Source organism: Limulus polyphemus, unplaced genomic scaffold (genome assembly GCF_000517525.1).
Source record: "Limulus polyphemus unplaced genomic scaffold, Limulus_polyphemus-2.1.2 Scaffold4732, whole genome shotgun sequence".
NCBI classification, from domain to species: Eukaryota; Metazoa; Arthropoda; class Merostomata; order Xiphosura; family Limulidae; genus Limulus; species Limulus polyphemus.
The window spans coordinates 38,782-46,774 of record NW_013670342.1 but is presented as its reverse complement, the minus strand read 5'-3'; the positions used below and the strand labels follow the sequence as shown (position 1 = coordinate 46,774).

Genomic DNA, 7,993 nt, shown 5'->3' with positions numbered 1-7,993 from the left:
TGTTGATGTCTTTGGTTTGTTACATTCAAGTATTTGTTTTATTGTTGATGTCTTTGGTTTGTTACATTCAAGTCTTTGTTTTATTGTTGATGTCTTTGGTTTGTTACATTCAAGTATTTGTTTTATTGTTGATGTCTTTGGTTTGTTACATTCAAGTCTTTGTTTTATTGTTGATGTCTTTGGTTTGTTACGTTCATGTCTTTGTTTTATTGTTGATGTCTTTGGTTTGTTACATTCAAGTCTTTGTTTTATTGTTGATGTCTTTGGTTTGTTACGTTCATGTCTTTGTTTTAATGTTGATGTCTTTGGTTTGTTACGTTCATGTCTTTGTTTTAATGTTGATGTCTTTGGTTTGTTACGTTCATGTCTTTGTTTATTGTTGATGTCTTTGGTTTGTTACGTTCATGTCTTTGTTTTATTGTTGATGTTTTTAGTTTGTTACGTTCGTAACAAACCAAAGACATGTTCATGTCTTTGTTTTAATGTTGATGTCTTTGGTTTGTTACATTCAAGTCCTTGTTTTATTGCTGTTCACGGCCTTGATTTCTTACGTTTAAGTCCCTGTTTTATTGTTGATGTCTTTGTTTCGTTACACAGTGGAGTCTACTCCCTTTTCACTACGTGTGTATATATATCAAACTGCTGCCTGCAATGGCCCGACTGTCATGCTTGAAATCCAACAAATAGAATACCGCTCTATCTAAACTTGTATGAAATGTTTTATCAACACTTTGTGTATGTGCAACCTAGCGTTACGGAATAATGTGAATATAATGGAGTTGAAACCGGTTCTTATAAAAGTGTTCGCACATTTGTTACCACTGATTTCGACACGTATAATCGCTAGTGATTCGGGATAGCAATGTTATACTAGATATGCAAATATTTATTCATATTCTTAGAAATTAGGCTTAGAAATGACACGTGAAATTATCTGAAGTTATCATACTATAACTTAGCTCTTTTACTTTTTTTCTGGAACAAATTCGTATAGCAGATTTCTAAAGTTCCAGCGTTGTCTTAATCAAGAGTAATAATAATTCATAAAACACACACAAAAGCGAAGTTGAATGTTTTAAAGCTCATCTGCCCAATACTAAGACTAACCTTAAAATAAAAGACGTATTAACTTAATAAATAATTTCCAGGATATTTGAAATAGGACTAAAGGTAATTTTGTAAGTAAACTTGACAGTAACAAAGGTAGTAACTAATTCATACTAATTATATTTTTCACATTCCTCATGGAGTGTGAATAACACATTTGAAACTTAATGAGGCCTAACGATAGAAATCAACTTTATGGCCTTGTCTTTTAAAATATGCAATAAGGAACTATTTGGTTGACAGAACAATTAATTACCTCCTTGTTCCTGCGTGGATTACGATACACTTCCCGTGTTTGGAGACTATTAAATATAAGTCAATGAGAAATATTATAGGATCAAAGCAACGTGACTGTTTAATTGCCCGAAGCAATATTCTTATTACGCGCAGAAAGGCATAGCACTAACTATCTATAAAGTTTGATGTTACGGTTTGAATTCTTGTCGTGAAGGTTTTATTATAGGTTTATCTGCTTTACCCAATAAAGAAATGTCCCCCTTCTTCCCCTAGTGGCTAAGCGTCAACTCTGGGGGCTGATAACGCTAAAATTGTGTTTCGATACCCGTGGTAGGCACGGCACAAATAGTCCATTCTGTATTGTATACACATTCCTTATTTTGGACTACTGATCAGGATCAAGGCAACCAGTTAACAAACACCAGCCGCCACTAGGTCTTTAAAAGATATTGACTGCTATTGCCACTCTTAAAAGACAATAACAGCGGAAACTGTAGAGCGGCATCACGGCGTGAACCTTGGACCACATGAAGTGCAATTCACCGCGTTAACCACTAGGAAGATTAATCTACACAACTACCAGAAATGCGTTTTTAGAATATCGTTTTTCAAGCTGTCGCCTATCTACTTATCCCTGCTATGCACTTGTGACTTATCGTGCATCGGTAGGATATGCTCCAGATTTTATTGTCTGAACGACGCTTAGATTATGAGCGCCATATATAACACCACGAGTACAGTAATAAACAACCGAAAATTCTCAACTGAAAGCTGCATTGAACGAACACTACTCTCCAGCCTTTATAAATATTTCACTGGCACCCGAGTTCGACGGAGCGTTAAGATCGTATTCGCATCAATAAGGTAAGTCGAGAGAATCGTAGGTAAACCCGGATCGACGATATTAGCAAGTTTTATTAGATTTTACAAAGTGAAGCCTTCAAGAGCCTTTTACGCTCGAGGCTTGTGTGTGTCGTCACCATGCAGTGTTTGACGCATTACACGCGCGAGATCCTTATAAAGACTGGTTATCGTGTATAACATAACATATATTTTCACGGTATCTGAGCTGAGTAACAAAGTTATTCATTATTGACAGGCCTTTAGTAATGTTTAAGGATTTATAAACCCCTTAAGGAAACGTCTCCCGATCGAGATTTTTACTGCCCCTCTGATATAACAAAGAAACAACGTGATTGGCTGATACCGTTTAAATACAAAGCTACTAAAGTCTTTTCTTTTATAAAAGAAGAACGTGCTTGTTTGTTTCTGTTGGATCTACACGAAGGCTCTAGTGTCGTACTGAAATTTGAAATGGTAAAGACAGCTAGTCGACCAATGCATCCATATCTTGTAAGGTACGAAACACGTAACAAAGATCACTTTATTTACTGTGGTAACGAGATACGTAGGGAAGATCCTCAGATCCATGATCACCACTGGGACTCGCTCGACCGTTAAGAGGCCAGCGACTTCATAAGACCTCAACGTCTTGCATCTGAATGATAAAATTGCTAATTCCCTCTCTATAAAGGTAGCCCTATCATACCAGATACTAACACTAAATTTGTTTAAAGAAACATATCAGCTTACCGCATTAAATGAATTAACCAGGTGATTAATAACTACCAGCCGTCACTGCCAATCTTTCCATGGTGCGTTATAAGAGTGATAATCAATTACGTAACATTATTAACCTTCTGTAACGACACCATGGAGCCGTGGGTACGTCTTAAGGGCGACAATCAAATCTAGTGGATTACAGTAGCCAAACAGTTAATATTGGGTGCTATTGGCTTCAATTTCGTTTATAAGTTAGCGAGAGATAGCTTGGGTAGCATTTGTGTAGCTTTACGTGGATATCTGAAACAAATGTATTCAAATTTAAATTCTCTTTGAGAATATCTTATTTAGTTTCTGTTTTCAGTTAGATATTGAAGCAAGTGGGGCTTTTTTTTTATTGGTTTGAGAGTGTTTTCTTTGGTCTCTGTTTTCAGTTAGATCTTGAAGCAAGTTGAGCTTTTGTGTTGGTTTCAGAGTATTTTCTTTGGCCTTTGTTGCCAGTTCGGTCTAGAAAACAACTGTAGCGTTTCTGTCTTTTGGCTTCATTTTGGCCTTGAAACAACTGGAATATTAATATCTGTAAGAAAACACAAAGAGTTTCCAAGGAAACAAAATTTAGTTCATGAAGCCTCTCTCTTATTTCTTAGTTAACATTATTGTCATTGTTTTTCTAAAACTACATTATCATATTTTCTTGTTATTATATATACCACTTTTATGCTTGGAACCGTCGGAAATAGATTATTATTTGCTCATTTTAACGCAAAGTCACAATGGGACCTTCTGCTTTGTCTACCGCGGGGAACCGACCACGGATTTTAGCATTGTAAGTCCGTAAACTTACCGCTGACCCACCGAGGGGGAGGGATGTGAGAAGTAGACTAATATCGCACTGAATTTAAAGAGTTAAAAAGACGCTACAGTGTTTTGTAATTAATAGCTGATTATCTCATAGAGGGAGCGATCATTCGCGACTGCTCGTTAGTTTTTAGTCTATTATTCAAAGGCCTAATTAGCCTTTTTGGTGTTACTTTCTGCATTATTAATAACACACACGCTTGTTTTAACTGTCGAAAGCAGACAATAAATTTCTATTTCCATCCTTGTGTTTGAATAGAGACGTATTAAGGGCGTTATTGTAAGAAACGTTTCGGTTTACACTGTACAAAATAGAGCTGGTGATATGTTTAGCCTTTCTGAATAATATTAATGGTGCTTCAGTTCATCTTTCAATTCTTCTCTACCTGGTTGCATGAAACTGTAATATTAGGAATCGTATATTTTCTAATGATTAGTGAACCATTTTAGGCCTAATTAAATATTTAGTTTCAAGGTTTTCCAACGAAATAGCCTAACAACAGAGAAAATTATAATTAAAACAGATTTCGTTTTAACGTTAGCAAATGCTATGAATTAATAGGCTTAGACGGTTGTCTTCCAATGTTTTCAAGCTTCCCAACAATAGAAGAAATTATAATTAAAAGATATTTACAGTTTTAGTATTAGTAAATGCTATTCTAATAGGCTTAGATTGTCGTCTGCCAATATTTTCAAGCTTCTGGATACCAAATTATTGGATGACATTACGATACAACTTTTGAAATTCACACTCTTATTTTTATCAATAACACTTTTTTTTTTCCAGTGTAAATTGCCTAACATCAACCGTCTTGTTAATTTTCACCATTTGATGCCTCAATTTGGAAAACCGACGTATTAATTAACCCTAACCGGTCGGATTGAGGAGTGGACGAATACAAGATATGATGTTTTTTTCTTCTTGAAACTCACCTAGGACTTTTCGATTAGCCCTCGACTCGTAGTCTGAAGAATGCGGGTTCGAAACCCGTCCCTGAACATGCTTGCCTCTTCAGTTGTGGGAGCTTTATAATATGACAGTCACTTCAAGAGTTGGCGGTGCGTGGTGTTGAAATGCCTTCTAGTCTACAAATTAGGGACGGTTAGCGCAGATAACCTTTCACTAGCTTTGCGCGAATTAAAATAAAACCTAACAAAGAAATCCTATTCAACATTTCATGAGCAAAAAAACTCCATGCTATGGCAATGCTGGACACCAGTCTCCTCCTAACGTTTATTACGAGATTAATTTTTCTAACAGACCAGGTGAAGGTTAATTAAAGGTTAAATCCCAAAATAAGGCCCGAATTAAATCGTTGTTTTTTTGTTTTTTTTTCTGCTAATCTCGTTTTACTGCGAATAGTGGGTAGTCCTTCGGGGGGTGGAGGGTGAGTATTTAAAATATTTATGTTGAACATTAGGAGCGAGCCCAGACACATTTTATAGTCTTCGTTAATTGAATTTCCCACTGTTTCTATTAGCACAAGGAAAATGTAAAATTTAATTACCAGATCTGAAAAGATAGGCTTAACTGCTCTTAGGCAAGCCTGGTAATGATAATAATAATAATACAGGTGATCATAATTGCATGATAATAAAATATGGATCTTTATAGAACTTAAATAAAACACGAGAAGCAATCAAGTGACATTAATTTTCAAATATCGTTGTTGTTGTTCCTTCTCAGTTACTTGATTTGATGCTATCTTCGCCTCAAAAATCAATTTACTCCATCAACGTTGTTAGGCTTGTTAGTGATACGGTAACGTAATCTGCGTAAAATAAATAAGCCTAACTGTAGCCAGTGTCGTGGAAACCTAACTGACCCGGGTTTCGTTTATTTAAAATCTCGTCGTCGTCAACGGTGAGAAATAAGAGATCACATAAATTGTACTTCGTCAGCTCAGCAATCGTAGAAATAATAAAACAACCCATTAACCACATACTTTCTTATCTCAACTAAATGACGCCCGCTAGTTATCTGTATAGATAATGGATGACACGGGCAACATTTGTGTAGATATTAAATGATACGAGCGACATCTATATCGATAATGATGTTTTAACCCTCAAATAAACCTATTATTTTCATGACCCTTCTAAATAAAAACCTTATGTTTTTGCCAGTTAGAACAATCAGGGTAAAGAACCGAGGGTGATAAAGGGGGTGAAATCGTCGTTTTCTTTGTGATACACAACAGTTAGTATTCGTGGTATTTTTTGTTTGAAAGTTCTCGTGCGACACGTATGGCCCATAAGTAGTTTGGTACAGAAAAATGTGCTTATAAAGTCGATAGGGTTATGGAGTCCATCTAGAATTAAAAAGTTATGGTTGTTGTTAAAAAAAAAGGAACCATATTTACAGGGGTCGAGGACTGATACAACAGTAAACTAAAGAACTCGTAACTAGGTCGAGGACTGATACAACAGTAAACTAAAGAACTCGTAACTAGGTCGAGGACTGATACAACAGTAAACTAAAGAACTTGTAACTGGGGTCGAGGACTGATACAACAGTAAACTAAAGAATTTGAAACTTGGGTCGACGACTGATCAACGCCAAGTTAGAGAGCTTGTAACGGGGGTTGAGGATTGATACAACGATAAGCTAGAGAACTTGTAACGGGGGTTGAAAACTGATACAACGGTAAGCTAGAGAACTTGTAACGGGAGTCGAGGACTGATACAACGGTAAGCTAGAGAACTTGTAACGGGGGTCGAGGACTGATACAACGGTAAGCTAGAGAACTTGTAACGGGGGTCAAGGACTGATACAACGGTAAGCTAGAGAACTTGTATTTTTTATGTTTGTGCTATTGTCTTATGTATGTCAAAAGTAGTTATCTTTTAACTTTAAGTTTCTTGGATTTAATTAATCCCATTTTTCCAAATAAATTTCTATATTTTTTAAATGAAGAAATCACTCTTTCTGGGTTTATACGATTCTTCAGAAAGTTCCACATCCTAGAAACTGCTTTAAGCTATATGTTGACGTACATGATCCCAAGGGGCACGTGCTCGCATGATCTTTCAGTCTTGCAATCCACGTGAGGCCAGTTTCATGACGTGCTTCGAGGTTTAGGCTACATTTCGACCGCCATGTTTTGTACAGTGAGCGTAGAAATAATATATGTATTAAAAAAAAAAAAGATGAAAACATTACTCTCTTGGGTAGAAGATTTTTCGCGCTGACTAGATAGTTTGTTAGTTAATATAAATTTCATTACGTACAACCGGGAAAACCCGGGTGGGGGAGGGGCTATATAAGTCTCTAGTTGAACATCGAACAGCCAGAACAAGAACTACTTTAAAATCACATTATATAAAAACATTAACACACCCGAATAAGGTGGTATACATGTTGAATAAAAAAACATAAATTATAGGTTATTCAGTTGTTGTTTGTTATTAAGCACACAGCTACACAAAGAGCTATATATATCTGTGTTCTGCCCACCACGGGTATCGAAACCCGGTTGCCCTTTTAAATAACAAACCTGACTCAAAATGTTGTTTGAAATTACAGCCACACCCCCCTTCCCTGTGTAGTAAGACAAGTTTCAGCGTATTTGGGACGTATTATATGAGAGATAGTGATTTTTGAGTGGATTATTTTATTTCTTTAACTTTATAACAACGTTTTATCCGCACAAATAATTATTCAGGATATTATTTATTATACAAACTTGTCTGTTTATTTATTGTTCAAATCCACGCACACTTATCGACACGGAGGCTATAAACCACCAGTGTGTATTTTGTAAATTTGAATTTCAAAACGAAAAGACGAAGTAATGTGAAAGCCAAACAAAGAAACATTTCTATGTCATAAAACAGTTCATAGTTAGTTCTACATAACAGATTTTTACAAGGCCCCCTAGTGGCGCAGCGATATGTCTGCGGACTTACAACGCTAGAAACCGGGTTTCGATACCCGTGATGGGCAGCGCACAGATAGCCCTCTGTGCTTAACTTCAAGCAAACATTTTTTTTGCCACGACCTCGAAATTAAAGATCGCACTTTTCGCAAAAAAGGGCCCGGCACGGTGAGGTGGTTAGGGAGCGCTCGAATCGTACTCTACGAGTCGCGGGTTCGAATCCCACTAAACATGCTCACCCTTTCAGCCGTGGGGGCGTTATAATGTGACGGTCAATCCCATATTCGTTGATAAAAGGTAGCCCAAGAGTTGGCGGTGGGTGGTGATGACTAGCTGCCTTCTCTCTAGTC

General features: G+C 36.6%; 1 protein-coding gene across 5 annotated transcripts in view; it reads left to right on the top strand.

Moving 5' to 3' along the window:
• Positions 1–7,993, top strand: part of LOC106471606 (prolactin-releasing peptide receptor-like) — a 23,982-nt gene that overhangs the window by 10,852 nt on the left and 5,137 nt on the right. The window contains exon 1 of one of the 5 annotated variants that reach the window (XM_022400223.1): positions 5,597–6,281. The exons of 3 other annotated variants lie outside the window; for them this stretch is intronic. The gene's annotated coding sequence lies outside the window, so the exon portion shown is untranslated. Of the gene's footprint in view, positions 1–5,596; positions 6,282–6,481; positions 6,501–7,993 lie in introns of those variants that run through there. One more of the 5 variants, XM_022400222.1, reaches the window with a different exon arrangement.